Source organism: Haliotis rufescens, unplaced genomic scaffold, assembly GCF_023055435.1.
Source record: "Haliotis rufescens isolate VD_foot unplaced genomic scaffold, xgHalRufe1.0.p SCAF_9, whole genome shotgun sequence".
NCBI lineage: Eukaryota > Metazoa > Mollusca > Gastropoda > Lepetellida > Haliotidae > Haliotis > Haliotis rufescens.
The window spans coordinates 22,286,842-22,306,189 of record NW_025964383.1 but is presented as its reverse complement, the minus strand read 5'-3'; the positions used below and the strand labels follow the sequence as shown (position 1 = coordinate 22,306,189).

Sequence of the window (19,348 nt, the reverse complement as noted above, 5' to 3'; positions counted from 1 at the left end):
GTTGCTGCGAATTGACAGAGGTCGCTGCCCAGTGTCAAGAACTGGTCGGGACAACTTGTTGACAAACCGGCTTGGAGTATCATTATATAACCAAGTCTTATTTTTCTGTTCACCTCGCTGTACGGACTGGCCATGGGTCAAAGCAAAAAGGTGACCGGTCAGTCAGTCGACAATTACAATATGTTTACTACATTGTGGCCGTGAAACGATCCTTATGCAGTCAAAAGTTTAATATCAAAACTCTGCATAAATAGCGAGATGATTTGGCAAAAGAGGCAGACACTTGGAGAAACCTCCAGACCGCAGACAGAGATACTTCTAGACCTCTCCAATAGACACTTCCCAGAGTTCTCCAGCAGACTCCCAAGAGTTCAGGTAATGCCGAAGGACGCTGAAACAACGTTACCTACGACTTGCAGTCCTGTGTGCCTTAGCCTTCCGGTAGTGATGATCAATCTCAGCGTGGCGATGCTATATAAAAATAAACTCTTATCTCTCCTTGCACTTATGTGTTGCCTCTTTCTTTGTCACCATTTGACATGTGTCTGTTTGAATGATTTGATATGCCACGAACCTTGCAGCTTGCCAAGATAAGCTCAAAAGTGTTGAGCTCGCAATGTGTGACTGGTGTGCGTAAGGCAACGTGATCGTGTTGTACCACCGGGATATCTGTCTTGTACTTCTACTGGTTTCTTATTCAGGTGAATTTTCTCCAGGAGTTGAACTTTCGTTTCAGATGGTCTGAAGTCGATGTTGCAAGATATCGGATACTCTTGCTTAGTCGCCTTTAGGCTACACATGGTTGGCAAGACAATATCTGGTTTCCGAACATAATGATGACTGGCGTTATCCATGACATGACACTGGAGTTCTTAAGACTGCAGTAGCTGATGTTCCAACCAGTCTTTGAACGCATCACCAATCATTTCCTTGTGATACTCGCCAGTCTTCTTTTTCGCCTGGAATACTAGCCCAAATCTACCATAAGCCCCAGATCTGAAAGCTCTGACTGCCATAGTCAGGAATGATGCGGATATAGTTAGACGTCACAGACAGGATGGAATATTTCCGCCTGAAAACTGCTCGGTCATCAACACGTGCAGTGTATCGAAATCCCTTCTCCTGTAGTGCAATAATTAATGTAGTCCCTGAAACATTAATTGGGTTTTTAATTTCCTCCAGAATTCTACTTCATGTCGGGGCTACATTCTGCTCATAAGGCTTGTGTATTAATGTTTCGCAGACTACAATAATTATTGCACTACGGGAGAAGGGATTTCGATGGCAGTCAGTGCTTTCAGATCGTTTACCTTGACGAAACCTGGGAGAATAAGAATCATTCCACTGACTACATGTTGCTGCTGTCAGATGGACGAAACGGGACCGTGCTACCATCAGGTAAACATAATCATGTCATTGTTGTGCATGCCAGAACCGTGATCTGGGGCTTATGGTAGATGTATGCCTAATCACCTCTTTATCTAAGCTAATATCCTTTTACGTCGCGATTATCTTTTACAGACGACCCCTACCTTTAATTAATCATACCGTAGACTTGCGAGTATGAAAGCCCCCGAGCTTGGGCAGTTCTGTAATACACCCTAAAACGAAAAATGTTTCCCTCTGTCTCACTCAAGTTTAAAGAACTTATATACATTCCTACTACAGACTCGTGCCGTGTACCATGGTCATGGCTATGCACATGTAATCCAACATGCATCATGGGAGCAGTGATGACAAAACAAATGCAGCGTCATTTTGTTATTTTCTAAGAGACACATCTAGACCTTTCTCCAATTTGGGTTTTTGAGGGTAAAATGTTTTATGAAGACTACATTATCATCATTATCATAACGGAGTCCCACGCGCTTACTTCTATTGCCCGTTTCTCATTGGACTTAATAAATCTGAATAAAACTGAAGTTGCTGTTTTCTTTCAATTCTTTCTCCTGTAAAATGATCAGTAGGACTCCTTGTTACTGAAATACCAGTACTTCAAACCACAGACAGGTACATCGGTACTTTTTTTCTTGATATCTCAATAGCACGTCTAATGGGCAAAAAGCATTTTTCTAAAATTACAACAATACTTTAATACCCATGTTTCCATCAGTTAATAATTAAGTATGTAATTGGCAGAAATCAAGATTCAAGGTCATTGTTAAAAACGGAAGTATTATAATGGTGGCTTCTTCAAACGTTGTTACTCACACAGCACTTGCAGCTCATGATATTGGAGCAGGTTTAACGTCACAAGCTTCAGAAAAGGGGGGTGGGGTGAAATGGTGCATGTGTTCAAGGTTACTGCACTTAAATAGGGACATGCATGTGTTGTATCTGTGATGAGTGTGATGTGTGTGGCAGTCCAATAGTACCAACTACCTGAGATACCCCACTCACACATAGTATAATGACTGACACAGTATACGAAACAGTCCTTGTTTTATCCCACTAATGCCCAGCGACAGGTAGGGTGACAAGTACAATAGTTTCACTTCTTCCGGTATGTCACAACCACTCACCTTACTCTCTCTCCAGGCAGACACTCTATCAACAAGGCGGTCAGCTTTAAACAGGAAAACCCAAGTTGTATTTTCTTCCAGTTTTATGCCATCACTTTAGGCTTGGTAATTGCATGTTGTTTGAGGTTGTGGTAGGCATGCCTTTGCCTGAACCAAAGGTAATGGCATCAGGTTGAATATGCACGATGGTGTTCATAATTTCTGAGACCTTGAGGAAAGTGTGCTGAATGGGCTGCTTCTGTTTTTGCAAGAATGCTTTCTTGAATAAGTCTAACATAATAGTTTTTAGAAACGGTGGTTACTTACGCAGTGTAGAAAGTGGCTGTTTTCAGGTGTTGAAATGAAAACTGTAACCTATCATAAATATCTAGGTTTATTATCTCAGAGATTAGTGTGGTCAAGCGCTTGTGAAACCCTATCTATTCAACCCAGAAAGGCTAGCATGCCTATTCATAGACTATTGAGGAGTTTTAAAAATTTGCCTTTTCATGCTTTTCAAACAATATTTGATACTAAGATATGACAAATTTTAGTGTGTGGTGCAGAAATAAAAAAAATTAGGCCTTAGTCTCGGTGTTTCCAAACGGTCGTCAAGGAGTCACTTATGTCGTTGCATAGGTTATTGGTGTAGACTTACAAGATGCTGAGCCGCTTTGATGATGATGGGAAAATAAACTGGGTCTCTCATATGTAAGTACCTAAATTAATGTTCAAGAAGGGTTTTTCATGTCTGGCTTACTCAATATATATCTTAATATGTTCAAGCAAAGATGTAAGGATATCAGTAGTATAGGTAATAGGGGTTCTGGCTCACTTCCACTGGAGTCAGATTTAGATACCTATACCACTATAACAGAGGGATTTTTTATGCAAAAACGATAATGCGATCCTAGGAAAAGCAAGCAAATGCTTGTAGAGAAATATACTATGCTCTCCATAGTTGTATATTTCGCTTCTTCCACTTTTGTTCTATACTGTACTTGGGCACAAATGTTCAATTGGGAATTCGTTGGGCACAGTTGTATGCTTTGTGCACATCCTATTGCTCTAGTGGAAAAAGATATTGTAGGGGGTGCCGAAATTGGTGGTGCCAAAGAAGAAAAAGACGCCCTCTTGACATAAAAAAATCCCTCTGTAGTAGTGGTATAGGTATATAAATCTGGCTCAAGTGGAAGTGAGCCAGAACCCGCATTACCTATGCTACTATATCGTTTCAGAATTGGCATGATAAGATTTCAAGATCTTCCTTTTTGAATTTGTATAGTGGTTATAAGTGTCCTAGAAGTTGAAAAATATGTAAAACTGAATTATTTAATTGTAAGGATTCATTGCGATTATTTTGTAGGTTTCGTTCATCGTCCCATAAGTTGAAACGATGCAAATTGATCCAAAAATGTTGTTATGCACACATTGTAATGGCAATTGTACTGAAGACGGGTTCCATTTATTCCTTGTATGTCCCCATCAATGCCATCAAAAAAAACTTTATACCACTTGATTTTACCTATCCTAGTAGAGATATGTCTTACACCTAAAAAGGAATTTACCAATATAACTATTGGGAAGTGTAATTACATGAAATGTGCCCATTAACGTGTGTTATTTGTGTATCATAATGAATATCAACCCACTGTAAATGTTTTGTATATGCAGTACTTTGGGGCAAAGGTCTGCAATACAAATAAACCTGTCACTTGCACACGCTTTTCTTCTTTGCATAATAGAATACCAAAATATGATTCAGTAAACAGTAACAACAGGGATATTTATTCATGTATTTACAACAATGTTTTTTCAAGCAATACATATGTTGGATGAATGTTGATGAGGATGCTGACCTGATATTTGCAACAGAAAATTCCATGAATTACTTGTATGATGTGTGAAATTCAGAAGCTTAGCTAGATATACCATTCTTGAATTAGCACTATGTCATTTTGATGAAACATAAAATGCACTTCTATAAAAGATGACAAAGGAATCCTTGGATATAATACCATCTTGCTAATCTAATTATTCATATTAATGACACTGATGTAATAACACTGTGAGATAATAATCTTTAACTATTTCGCCTTTTCCATCATGTACAGCAAGGGCAAAATGCCTGCAAGTTCAGGTTCAAAACATTCCGCACACATGTATGGACACAGGCACCAAATTTCATGATTTGTGATATCATTACTGCATGGCAACTTAGTGTGGACATTGGGTTGCCAAGCAACTAAAAAACAATTTGTTCACCAGGTCTGTCAGGTGGCAACAAAACCTTTCATTTATTGTCCAGAAATATTCTTTCACTTTGTACACACATATATTCCAATTTGCCTAATTCTTCTTTTTCTTCATATTTTCTAGTCTGAAAACATTAAAACAATGATTAGTTAATATATCTGGGTTAATGTTATTTTAATAAGATATTTATTCAGTTGAAAAATCTGTCAAATTAAACCTCTTGTAATCATTTATTCACATTGCATGGCTACTGCATGGTTTGCATATAAGGGGCATCAGTATTAAGCAGTAAACTTAAGTAAACAAGACGTCAACAGTTACAGATATAATATTTTGTAAACGTCAGAAACCTTCAAATGCAGATCTTTCAGTACTCGGTGGAATAGAAAGGCATTTACGGAATGTTCCTTTCAAAAGTTTAGTCATTGTAAGGCAACACATTTAATTACCTTCCTCTAAGAATGAACTTAAGAGTGCAGACAGCTCAGGCGAACATGAAACAACTGAGGAAGCATCTGTGGCTGACACACCCTCCCCTGTTTGTGATGAGGCTGCTGATTGGCTGCCCTCACTTTCACCTGGCTGTATCCTCGTCTCACATTGGCCACTGCCACCCATAGAGGTTGCAGAGCTTGCTTCAGATTGGCTAACAAGGATTTGGGTTTGACCTGGTCGTTGGGCAGGAATTGGGGATAAGTACAAATTCAAATCAGGAGAATCATTCAATTCAAGTCCAGAAAGAAACAGTGCTAGGGCTAGTGACAGCTAATGCTATGTATACAAACATATTGAACAACTGGAGCATGAATTTCCGTCCCACTGAAACACAAGAAGCGGGGATATAAGGACACACAAAGCAAGCAAGGGAGGGAGGTCTCAAGCAGCATCCACAGGGGATAAAAGTACGCTTCCATCAATGGGGATCTCATGCCCTGCGATGACAGGTTAAAGATAACACAGGGTAATATGGCTATTAATCACTACACACGTTCTATTATTACAATGTTATTTCGTCATGACAGTAATACAGATACAGGATGAAAAGAATGTAGAATGAAAGTCTTAAATATGTTGTCATTTAAGTTACTCAATGCTATTGCTCATTTGATCTAGTTTTGTAACGATACGGCAATACAGTATTGTCTCACAATATGAGGCCCACGAAACAATACATCGATTTTCAAACCCTCTATCACCATAAATACGTTACGTTACATTACATTACAAGTTATATTTGCAAAAAACACACCTGAATGATAACTGTTCATCAACCAGCTAATGCAGATTCCCAGTTTGGCTATATTTGGCACAACATTTACAGTGCCCTCTGGCCTATATGTTTCTGCCCTACAATATCCCATTTTGATCTCTGAAATTTTAAACATGATTCATGTATGTGATTCACATGCAAAAAGAAAGAAATCATCTTTTGAAACAAAAGTGCCGTATCGGGATACAAATCGTATCGCACCCATTGTATTGGGATATGTATCGTATCGCGACCCAATCATATCGTTACACCTCTAATTTGATCATGTATCAACACAACCCATGATCCTCAACAGATATTCAAGTAGAAAGGAAAGAAATTAGTATTTCAAAGTAAAGCACTTACCACTACCACCACCACCACAAAACACACAATTAACATGAATGAGTGAGAGAATTAGATTCTACATCAACCTGTTTCTGTTGTTAGTGAGTTGGTATTGTGGCTGCTTGAAAAGACCATGGCATATATCTTGGCGTGTTAGCTTAGTCTTAGATAATTGCCTTGGCCACTTGTAGGATGTTACCCAGGCATGTCATTTAAGGGTGACAAAAAAGATTGAATAGCCAGTAATTTCTAAAGCTTTTAAACTTTTCTTTCCAAGAAAACTATTGAATTGAGATAAACACTATGGAATTTCACTTCCCAAGGGTCATAACCAAATCGAACCTTTGATCAACTGATCTGGATGGAGCTAAGGGACAAAACTCAGTCATGCCTAGTTATTCAGCCTTGCATCAAAAACTAGGTAATGATGGAGACCACAAATTTTGTTGCCTTTTGTAACAAGAATTGGGCACTGGGTGCGAAGCTATTCCACTGTGTCCATGATCACAACATCAAAGGAAGATACACAGCTCCTTAGGCTAGACATTCTGCATGACAAGGATTCATTACTCGGTTTGGTGTCTGTTGCAAAATTAATCTCTCAATATCCACATCAATCTCTTCACTCACTCACAAATGCATGTTAGTATATCGTGGAATGAAGCAGCACAACGCCCACAAAATCAGACCCTCCATGCAATTTAAGTTCAAGTCATGCAATGCAAGTTCAAGTTGTGCAGCTAATAAGTTAAAGGTGCTGTGTAAGTGAACATCTGTTTCTGAAGTTGAAAAGCACGATTCTTCCTACGAACACAGCTGGTGGTCAACATACACACATCAGTAAGTCAATTGATCAATGTATGTCTAACTCATCTTGATCAACTAAAAACTAACAAAAGCATTTTCTTCATGATTTGGAGAAAGTTTCTTTGGAAGTAACTGTTTCTATATGGTGAAGCTTGTCACAAAACACAGTTGGATCACACATGTTACTGCACACTCTGACCAACAGGTCATAATAATTTCAGTTGAGACTTACCTCCGGTAGCATCGTCGTGAGAAAATATAACTGGTGTATCCATTTCATTTGAAATCCTCTCTGAAAACTCAGAATCTCGGGCTAAGCTCACACCCTAAAACCACAACAACAAAACCTTGTCAGTTCTTTCAACACTAAAACCTTTATAAAATAAGATAAATTTGTTTGTTTCTTTGTTGTATAAACTTGATGGATCCAGAAGAACGTTAATGTGTGTTTAGACTTAATATATTTTAGACCCATGAAGATTCGGGGTGGAATAGGTTTTTGGAACTCATGCTTGCCGTAAAGGCGACTAAGTGGATCGGGTGGTCTGGCTCGCTGACTTGGTTGATGCATATCATCGTATTCCAGTTACATGGATCGATGCTCATGACGTCACTGGATTGTCTGGTCCAGACTCGATTATTTACAGATCGCCGTCATATAGCTGGAATATTGCTGAGTGCGGCGTTAAACAACAAAGAAACAAACAAATATATCTTATTTTATATAGGTTTTAGTGTTGAAAGAACTGACAAGGTTTTGTTGTTGTGGTTTTAGGGTGTGAGCTTAGCCCGAGATTCTGAGTTGTCAGAGAGGATTTCAAATGAAATGGATACACCTGTTATATTTTCTCACGACGATGCTACCGGAGGTAAGTCTCAACTGAAATTATTATGACCTGTTGGTCAGAGTGTGCAGTAACATGTGTGATCCAACTGTGTTTTGTGACAAGCTTCACCATATAGAAACAGTTACTTCCAAAGAAACTTTCTCCAAATCATGAAGAAAATGCTTTTGTTAGTTTTTAGTTGATCAAGATGAGTTAGACATACATTGATCAATTGACTTACTGATGTGTGTATGTTGACCACCAGCTGTGTTCGTAGGAAGAATCGTGCTTTTCAACTTCAGAAACAGATGTTCACTTACACAGCACCTTTAACTTATTAGCTGCACAACTTGAACTTGCATTGCATGACTTGAACTTAAATTGCATGGAGGGTCTGATTTTGTGGGCGTTGTGCTGCTTCATTCCACGATATACTAACATGCATTTGTGAGTGAGTGAAGAGATTGATGTGGATATTGAGAGATTAATTTTGCAACAGACACCAAACCGAGGAATGAATCCTTGTCATGCAGAATGTCTAGCCTAAGGAGCTGTGTATCTTCCTTTGATGTTGTGATCATGGACACAGTGGAATAGCTTCGCACACAGTGCCCAATTCTTGTTACAAAAGGCAACAAAATTTGTGGTCTCCATCATTACCTAGTTTTTGATGCAAGGCTGAATAACTAGGCATGACTGAGTTTTGTCCCTTAGCTCCATCCAGATCAGTTGATCAAAGGTTCGATTTGGTTATGACCCTTGGGAAGTGAAATTCCATAGTGTTTATCTCAATTCAATAGTTTTCTTGGAAAGAAAAGTTTAAAAGCTTTAGAAATTACTGGCTATTCAATCTTTTTTGTCACCCTTAAATGACATGCCTGGGTAACATCCTACAAGTGGCCAAGGCAATTATCTAAGACTAAGCTAACACGCCAAGATATATGCCATGGTCTTTTCAAGCAGCCACAATACCAACTCACTAACAACAGAAACAGGTTGATGTAGAATCTAATTCTCTCACTCATTCATGTTAATTGTGTGTTTTGTGGTGGTGGTGGTGGTAGTGGTAAGTGCTTTACTTTGAAATACTAATTTCTTTCCTTTCTACTTGAATATCTGTTGAGGATCATGGGTTGTGTTGATACATGATCAAATTAGAGGTGTAACGATATGATTGGGTCGCGATACGATACATATCCCAATACAATGGGTGCGATACGATTTGTATCCCGATACGGCACTTTTGTTTCAAAAGATGATATTCTTTCTTTTTGCATGTGAATCACATACATGAATCATGTTTAAAATTTCAGAGATCAAAATGGGATATTGTAGGGCAGAAACATATAGGCCAGAGGGCACTGTAAATGTTGTGCCAAATATAGCCAAACTGGGAATCTGCATTAGCTGGTTGATGAACAGTTATCATTCAGGTGTGTTTTTTGCAAATATAACTTGTAATGTAATGTAACGTAACGTATTTATGGTGATAGAGGGTTTGAAAATCGATGTATTGTTTCGTGGGCCTCATATTGTGAGACAATACTGTATTGCCGTATCGTTACAAAACTAGATCAAATGAGCAATAGCATTGAGTAACTTAAATGACAACATATTTAAGACTTTCATTCTACATTCTTTTCATCCTGTATCTGTATTACTGTCATGACGAAATAACATTGTAATAATAGAACGTGTGTAGTGATTAATAGCCATATTACCCTGTGTTATCTTTAACCTGTCATCGCAGGGCATGAGATCCCCATTGATGGAAGCGTACTTTTATCCCCTGTGGATGCTGCTTGAGACCTCCCTCCCTTGCTTGCTTTGTGTGTCCTTATATCCCCGCTTCTTGTGTTTCAGTGGGACGGAAATTCATGCTCCAGTTGTTCAATATGTTTGTATACATAGCATTAGCTGTCACTAGCCCTAGCACTGTTTCTTTCTGGTCTTGAATTGAATGATTCTCCTGATTTGAATTTGTACTTATCCCCAATTCCTGCCCAACGACCAGGTCAAACCCAAATCCTTGTTAGCCAATCTGAAGCAAGCTCTGCAACCTCTATGGGTGGCAGTGGCCAATGTGAGACGAGGATACAGCCAGGTGAAAGTGAGGGCAGCCAATCAGCAGCCTCATCACAAACAGGGGAGGGTGTGTCAGCCACAGATGCTTCCTCAGTTGTTTCATGTTCGCCTGAGCTGTCTGCTCTCTTAAGTTCATTCTTAGAGGAAGGTAATTAAATGTGTTGCCTTACAATGACTAAACTTTTGAAAGGAACATTCCGTAAATGCCTTTCTATTCCACCGAGTACTGAAAGATCTGCATTTGAAGGTTTCTGACGTTTACAAAATATTATATCTGTAACTGTTGACGTCTTGTTTACTTAAGTTTACTGCTTAATACTGATGCCCCTTATATGCAAACCATGCAGTAGCCATGCAATGTGAATAAATGATTACAAGAGGTTTAATTTGACAGATTTTTCAACTGAAAAAGAAATATCTTATTAAAATAACATTAACCCAGATATATTAACTAATCATTGTTTTAATGTTTTCAGACTAGAAAATATGAAGAAAAAGAAGAATTAGGCAAATTGGAATATATGTGTGTACAAAGTGAAAGAATATTTCTGGACAATAAATGAAAGGTTTTGTTGCCACCTGACAGACCTGGTGAACAAATTGTTTTTTAGTTGCTTGGCAACCCCATGTCCATACTAAGTTGCCATGCAGTAATGATATCACAAATCATGAAATTTGGTGCCTGTGTCCATACATGTGTGCGGAATGTTTTGAACCTGAACTTGCAGGCATTTTGCCCTTGCTGTACATGATGAAAAAGGCGAAATAGTTAAAGATTATTATCTCACAGTGTTATTACATCAGTGTCATTAATATGAATAATTAGATTAGCAAGATGGTATTATATCCAAGGATTCCTTTGTCATCTTTTATAGAAGTGCATTTTATGTTTCATCAAAATGACATAGTGCTAATTCAAGAATGGTATATCTAGCTAAGCTTCTGAATTTCACACATCATACAAGTAATTCATGGAATTTTCTGTTGTAAATATCAGGTCAGCATCCTCGTCAACATTCATCCAACATATGTATTGCTTGAAAAAACATTGTTGTAAATACATGAATAAATATCCCTGTTGTTACTGTTTACTGAATCATATTTTGGTATTCTATTATGCAAAGAAGAAAAGCGTGTGCAAGTGACAGGTTTATTTGTATTGCAGACCTTTGGCCCAAAGTACTGCATATACAAAACATTTACAGTGGGTTGATATTCATTATGATACACAAATAACACACGTTAATGGGCACATTTCATGTAATTACACTTCCCAATAGTTATATTGGTAAATTCCTTTTTAGGTGTAAGACATATCTCTACTAGGATAGGTAAAATCAAGTGGTATAAAGTTTTCTTTGATGGCATTGATGGGGACATACAAGGAATAAATGGAACCCGTCTTCAGTACAATTGCCATTACAATGTGTGCATAACAACATTTTTGGATCAATTTGCATCGTTTCAACTTATGGGACGATGAACGAAACCTACAAAATAATCGCAATGAATCCTTACAATTAAATAATTCAGTTTTACATATTTTTCAACTTCTAGGACACTTATAACCACTATACAAATTCAAAAAGGAAGATCTTGAAATCTTATCATGCCAATTCTGAAACGATATAGTAGCATAGGTAATGCGGGTTCTGGCTCACTTCCACTTGAGCCAGATTTATATACCTATACCACTACTACAGAGGGATTTTTTTATGTCAAGAGGGCGTCTTTTTCTTCTTTGGCACCACCAATTTCGGCACCCCCTACAATATCTTTTTCCACTAGAGCAATAGGATGTGCACAAAGCATACAACTGTGCCCAACGAATTCCCAATTGAACATTTGTGCCCAAGTACAGTATAGAACAAAAGTGGAAGAAGCGAAATATACAACTATGGAGAGCATAGTATATTTCTCTACAAGCATTTGCTTGCTTTTCCTAGGATCGCATTATCGTTTTTGCATAAAAAATCCCTCTGTTATAGTGGTATAGGTATCTAAATCTGACTCCAGTGGAAGTGAGCCAGAACCCCTATTACCTATACTACTGATATCCTTACATCTTTGCTTGAACATATTAAGATATATATTGAGTAAGCCAGACATGAAAAACCCTTCTTGAACATTAATTTAGGTACTAACATATGAGAGACCCAGTTTATTTTCCCATCATCATCAAAGCGGCTCAGCATCTTGTAAGTCTACACCAATAACCTATGCAACGACATAAGTGACTCCTTGACGACCGTTTGGAAACACCGAGACTAAGGCCTTAATTTTTTTATTTCTGCACCACACACTAAAATTTGTCATATCTTAGTATCAAATATTGTTTGAAAAGCATGAAAAGGCAAATTTTTAAAACTCCTCAATAGTCTATGAATAGGCATGCTAGATAGGGTTTCACAAGCGCTTGACCACACTAATCTCTGAGATAATAAACCTAGATATTTATGATAGGTTACAGTTTTCATTTCAACACCTGAAAACAGCCACTTTCTACACTGCGTAAGTAACCACCGTTTCTAAAAACTATTATGTTAGACTTATTCAAGAAAGCATTCTTGCAAAAACAGAAGCAGCCCATTCAGCACACTTTCCTCAAGGTCTCAGAAATTATGAACACCATCGTGCATATTCAACCTGATGCCATTACCTTTGGTTCAGGCAAAGGCATGCCTACCACAACCTCAAACAACATGCAATTACCAAGCCTAAAGTGATGGCATAAAACTGGAAGAAAATACAACTTGGATTTTCCTGTTTAAAGCTGACCGCCTTGTTGATAGAGTGTCTGCCTGGAGAGAGAGTAAGGTGAGTGGTTGTGACATACCGGAAGAAGTGAAACTATTGTTCTTGTCACCCTACCTGTCGCTGGGCATTAGTGGGATAAAACAAGGACTGTTTGGTATACTGTGTCAGTCATTATACTATGTGTGAGTGGGGTATCTCAGGTAGTTGGTACTATTGGACTGCCACACACATCACACTCATCACAGATACAACACATGCATGTCCCTATTTAAGTACAGTAACCTTGAACACATGCACCATTTCACCCCACCCCCCTTTTCTGAAGCTTGTGACGTTAAACCTGCTCCAATATCATGAGCTGCAAGTGCTGTGTGAGTAACAACGTTTGAAGAAGCCACCATTATAATACTTCCGTTTTTAACAATGACCTTGAATCTTGATTTCTGCCAATCACATACTTAATTATTAACTGATGGAAACATGGGTATTAAAGTATTGTTGTAATTTTAGAAAAATGCTTTTTGCCCATTAGACGTGCTATTGAGATATCAAGAAAAAAAGTACCGATGTACCTGTCTGTTGTTTGAAGTACTTGTATTTCAGTAACAAGGAGTCCTACTGATCATTTTACAGGAGAAAGAATTGAAAGAAAACAGCAACTTCAGTTTTATTCAGATTTTATTAAGTCCAATGAGAAACGGGCAATAGAAGTATGCGCGTGGGACTCCGTTATGATAATGATGATAATGTAGTCTTCATAAAACATTTTACCCTCAAAAACCCAAATTGGAGAAAGGTCTAGATGTGTCTCTTAGAAAATAACAAAATGATGCTGCATTTGTTTTGTCATCACTGCTCCCATGATGCATGTTGGATTACATGTGCATAGCCATGACCATGGTACACCGCACGAGTCTGTAGTAGGAATGTATATAAGTTCTTTAAACTTGAGTGAGACAGAGGGAAACATTTTTCGTTTTAGGGTGTATTACAGAACTGCCCAAGCTCGGGGGCTTTCATACTCGCAAGTCTACGGTATGATTAATTAAAGGTAGGGGTCGTCTGTAAAAGATAATCGCGACGTAAAAGGATATTAGCTTAGATAAAGAGGTGATTAGGCATACATCTACCATAAGCCCCAGATCACGGTTCCGGCATGCACAACAATGACATGATTATGTTTACCTGATGGTAGCACGGTCCCGTTTCGTCCATCTGACAGCAGCAGCATGTAGTCAGTGGAATGATTCTTATTCTCCCAGGTTTCGTCAAGGTAAACGATCTGAAAGCACTGACTGCCATCGAAATCCCTTCTCCCGTAGTGCAATAATTATTGTAGTCTGCGAAACATTAATACACAAGCCTTATGAGCAGAATGTAGCCCCGACATGAAGTAGAATTCTGAAGGAAATTAAAAACCCAATTAATGTTTCAGGGACTACATTAATTATTGCACTACAGGAGAAGGGATTTCGATACACTGCACGTGTTGATGACCGAGCAGTTTTCAGGTGGAAATATTCCATCCTGTCTAGGACGTCTCACTATATCCGCATCATTCCTGACTATGGCAGTCAGAGCTTTCAGATCTGGGGCTTATGGTAGATTTGGGCTAGTTTTCTAGGAGAAAAAGAAGACTGGCGAGTATCACAAGGAAATGATTGGTGATGCGTTCAAAGACTGGTTGGAACATCAGCTACTGCAGTCTTAAGAACTCCAGTGTCATGTCATGGATAACGCCAGTCATCATTATGTTCGGAAACCAGATATTGTCTTGCCAACCATGTGTAGCCTAAAGGCGACTAAGCAAGAGTATTCTATATCTTGCAACATCGACTTCAGACCATCTGAAACGAAAGTTCAACTCCTGGAGAAAATTCGCCTGAATAAGAAACCAGTAGAAGTACAAGACAGATATCCCGGTGGTACAACACGATCACGTTGCCTTACGCACACCAGTCACACATTGCGAGCTCAACACTTTTGAGCTTATCTGGGCAAGCTGCAAGGTTCGTGGCATATCAAATCATTCAAACGCACACATGTCAAATGGTGACAAAGAAAGAGGCAACACATAAGTGCAAGGAGAGATAAGAGTTCATTTTTATATAGCATCGCCACGCTGAGATTGATCGTCACTACCGGAAGGCTAAGGCACACAGGACTGCAAGCCGTAGGTAACGTTGTTTCAGCGTCCTTCGGCATTACCTGAACTCTTGGGAGTCTGCTGGAGAACTCTGGGAAGGGGCTATTGGAGAGGTCTAGAAGTATCTCTGTCTGCGGTCTGGAGGTTTCTCCAAGTGTCTGCCTCTTTTGCCAAATCATCTCGCTCTTTATGCAGAGTTTTGATATTAAACTTTTGACTGCATAAGGATCGTTTCACGGCCACAATGTAGTAAACATATTGTAATTGTCGACTGACTGACCGGTCACCTTTTTGCTTTGACCCATGGCCAGTCCGTACAGCGAGGTGAACAGAAAAATAAGACTTGGTTATATAATGATACTCCAAGCCGGTTTGTCAACAAGTTGTCCCGACCAGTTCTTGACACTAGGCAGCGACCTCTGTCAATTCGCAGCAACAAACGAGTTATGTTACACTTTGCTAGAATCACATCAGAGGCATTGCAATAGGCCCAAGGTCGCGTCCTTGAAATAGAACGTTGTTACCGACAACGTGACGCCGTAGATATCAGCCTTGTTTCACCAGTATCATACCTTTGGGTGATAGTACAGACTCAGATACGTCTTCAGTTCAGTCAGATGTTGGCTAAATAAATCATCTGTAGGACAACCAATTCTTCTTGATTCAAAAGCCCCCAACCATCCAATACTCGTCCCGTTTCATAGCTTTAACTATTCCATCACTTTTTCAATCATATATAATGCATTACATATCTTAATTGCTATCCACTTCAACGCATTACTTATTAAAGTACAATAACAGCAATATTTTGAGACCACCCCCAACTACTCGGGTGACATTTGCAGCAGGTTGGGAATGCAAGGGCCGGTGTGAGGTCATCACCTCGGGACAAGAGTTAGGCAATTACCTCAGGCTATAGGCCGTTACCTACATGAGCGATAATACGAATATTCTCTAAGTTTATCATCTTTGTACCTATAAAATTACCTTTTAGGCTCCTCAGTGTCATTTGGGTACACAACTTGATGACGTCATAATTGAAGAACCTTTATTCTGATTGGGAAGTGTCTGTGAGTTGCTCTCCATAGATGTAGCTTGGCAGCGTAGCTAAACGAAATCGTTCCCAAAAGTAGAAGAGATATGTCAATCGGTATAGGGAGAAAAGGTACGGATAATCAACGTGGAAATTGTAAGAATATCCGTGAAATACTAAACTCCCCCCCCTTCATAAAATATACAGGAATTATTATTTTTTAAAGTTTGTGCTTTATGTTAACATTCTTAATGAGTTATACATATGTTGTTTTTCGTACAATAAGCACTGGCCTCTCAACCTGGATTTCACCAAAAGAAAACCTTCGGAAGCTAAAGAAATGCACAGAGATCAAGGGTATCAGACATCTTGTCTGCCTATGAAGTTGTAATCAAGCAATAATCCTTTATAATTAGTATCCAATTAGCTTGTAACAACTGTTTTATCCGTTTAATCCTTATCCTTACTGTACATCTGGCTTCATCGCGCATGTGCTTCATTGCCTTGATTCCCGACATGGGTACGGTGTGTGAAGCCCATTTCTGGTGCCCCCCTCCACTCTGCTTATCTGAACATATCATGCTAGTATATGCCTCTCATCAATTGGTTGTTGTCACTCAAGCTTGATAATGATTGAGAATCTACATCGAAACCGCGCTATCTGCAATAAACCAGCAGTTGTTATTTATAAAATTGTACGTTTTCTTTCTTACTCACAAACTTTCTCACTTGCTCATTATCGTGCATGTAATATCTATAAGCGTTGTCACAACCTTACATGTCCGACTAATATATTCACTGGGGTCTTGCTGTGCATAGAAAAGATTATCTGTATCGATTTCAACCCTGGTATTGTTTGTATTTACCAGCTGATAAGAGGCCCCAAATGTAGGGCAAGTGTTTACAAAAGGCAGAAATGCACTGCACAAGGTAAGGGTTACCGGCATGCGCGTAGAACTGATTTCGACGTCGGTTTCCACCCCACGCCCCACTGAGCTGTGTAACACACTGTGCACATCATTACCTGCCTGGTGATAAGAGGCCCCAATGTAGGGCAAGTGTTTAGATTCTGGCCATATGCAGTGACTGCGTTGCAGGCTGAGGGACACTAGGTGTTCAGTCTACAGTATTTCTATTTCCCACCTTGAGTTCACCTTCACCAACGAGGAAGAACATGGTGGGGTCTTTCTTTTCCCAGATACTAGAGAAAGTCACAGGATATTTCGTTCGTTCAGAAAGGTCAGTTTCAAAGTATGAATTGTTAATGTACTAAAATAGTAATATAACTTTTGACCAATGGCGTTGTTGGCTTTATCTGATGAAGGATAATGGACATGTCGGTCACATGGACCCAGGTCGAATATATTTGAGTTACCTTTAAGCTATAACAATACTAAGAGTATGCTCGTGTGACCCAACATCATTTAGCAGATAAAAATAATGTGTTTTCATACTGACAAACACATTCGTCTTTTCTGCATTCTGCCTTTGCAAAATTAATCCCGAACTCTTTGGTGTTAGCGTAAATACTGATTGAAGTGACGTTGTTTGAGTTCATTATTTTGAGTGTGTTCCCGATCAGAATCAGTAATGATAGAGTTTATACCAAGTATTGCACAGTACATCTCAAACATTGTAGTTTTAGATAAGTATACTTTTCCAGCATATAAGGCAGGAACTGAAAGTGTGTAGCATGATTATGGTTTCCCCTGCACACTCTTATAGACTTGTGCTAAAATTGTCTGTGAGAGATAAAAGTGTGAAATCGTTTGAGATGCAAATATTTTATTACACAATGTACATACATTGTATTTAAACTGATGTCCATAGCACTGGCTCGATCTGTATGATGGCACAGAAACAGTTTGTTGCAGAAACCCTCCTTTCAGATAAATCTAAAAAAGTACATTGAAGTTGTGAAGAAAAACATGCAGATGTCAATTGTATGAATGCAATTTAATAAGTGTTCTACTTTTAAACACTTCAAACAATGTGCCGAGTTTAGGGACATTTCTAGGTGGCTCAATCCAAACTGACAACTTCGTCAACATTTCAACATGTGTCAGCAATGTCGAGAAAGCTGTCTTCTTTGAATTTATAACCAGACATCATTATAAGAATATCACGTTTCACAATGTTCTTCTAGATCACAATTACCAGCGTGCAATTGCCTTCCACGATTCACTTACAAATAAATAACAGAGAATACCCAGTCTCGATTATCTCAGCTCACTGCAATTACGCTATTGAAGCTTGGGTCCAAAGCACTATATCGTTAAGTTACAATCTAAATAAGTTTCATAAGATCTTATCTTTATCATTATCTCAACTAATATAATATGTAAATAGGCAATGGGCAATGGACAAACGAGAGACAGGGGGTAATTAGCACTGATAGGTAATAGCAATAGAATTGTAAATGGAAAAATGAAAGCCAGCTGGATAATTAGCACAGACAATAATCAAAGCAATAAATCCCAAGCACTGAGCAGATAGGTTCCCTAGTCACGGTTTATGGCTGGCTGGTGTCTCCAGATGGATTTTCTTATTGTATTTTTCTTTGTCGCCAGTTGTAGTCGGTAGACAGAACTTTGGTGCTTTCCAACATGATGTTATGGTCTTGGTTCTTGATGATGTGTTCGGAAATAGCGGATTTCAGTTCTACTCTGTTGACAGAGGTCTGATGCTCTTTGAGTCTGGTCTTGAGGGATCTGAGCGTTTCTTCAATATATTGGTTGCTACAGTTGCAGGAGATCGGGTGTATACATCCTCTGGGAATGGGACGTGCGCTGCAGGTGCCTCTGCCATTGGCTCGGAGACTGTTAACTGTTCCATTTTACCATTGCTAAACACCTATCAGCGCCAATTAACTTTCCACCTTTTTTATCTTATTACTTTGTTGGCTTTGTTGTTCTTGCAGGAATATATATATATTCTCTGCTTCATAGCATTAATTCACCTAATGAAGCAGTAAGTCTATGCTCTGAAACGTTATTTTCCTCACAATAAAGAAGTTGACCTGTTTTCCTTACACCTTTATGTGTCTTGAGATTGAGTTCACAGTATCATCTGCTTGTCTATTTTGAGGGGAAGCAGTTGCTTTGATCTCGTTTTGCACATTTTTTGTTGGTTTCTTCGTATATTCTATAGGGATTTACCAAGCATACCCAGAACCAGTGATGATAGTTGTATGTGCATTTGCAGCATTTTTAAAATACTATTTATGTATTAATTTAGAACTTGACCTTCAAAGTGACATTGACCAAATGTGCCTCCTCGGCGGTTTACATAATCTTTGATTTTAGGGAAACCTTTAATAATATCCTATATAAAAAAGGT

At 38.8% G+C, this 19,348-nt stretch overlaps 3 protein-coding genes across 5 annotated transcripts in view; 1 reads left to right on the top strand and 2 right to left on the bottom strand.

Moving 5' to 3' along the window:
- Positions 1-19,348, bottom strand: part of LOC124120609 (RANBP2-like and GRIP domain-containing protein 8) — a 302,310-nt gene that overhangs the window by 51,371 nt on the left and 231,591 nt on the right. The window lies entirely within an intron of this gene.
- LOC125371664 overlaps positions 1-19,348 on the bottom strand; it is a 151,380-nt gene that overhangs the window by 42,355 nt on the left and 89,677 nt on the right. The window lies entirely within an intron of this gene.
- Positions 1-19,348, top strand: part of LOC124120606 (RANBP2-like and GRIP domain-containing protein 8) — a 229,127-nt gene that overhangs the window by 128,567 nt on the left and 81,212 nt on the right. The gene's annotated exons all lie outside the window — the stretch shown is intronic.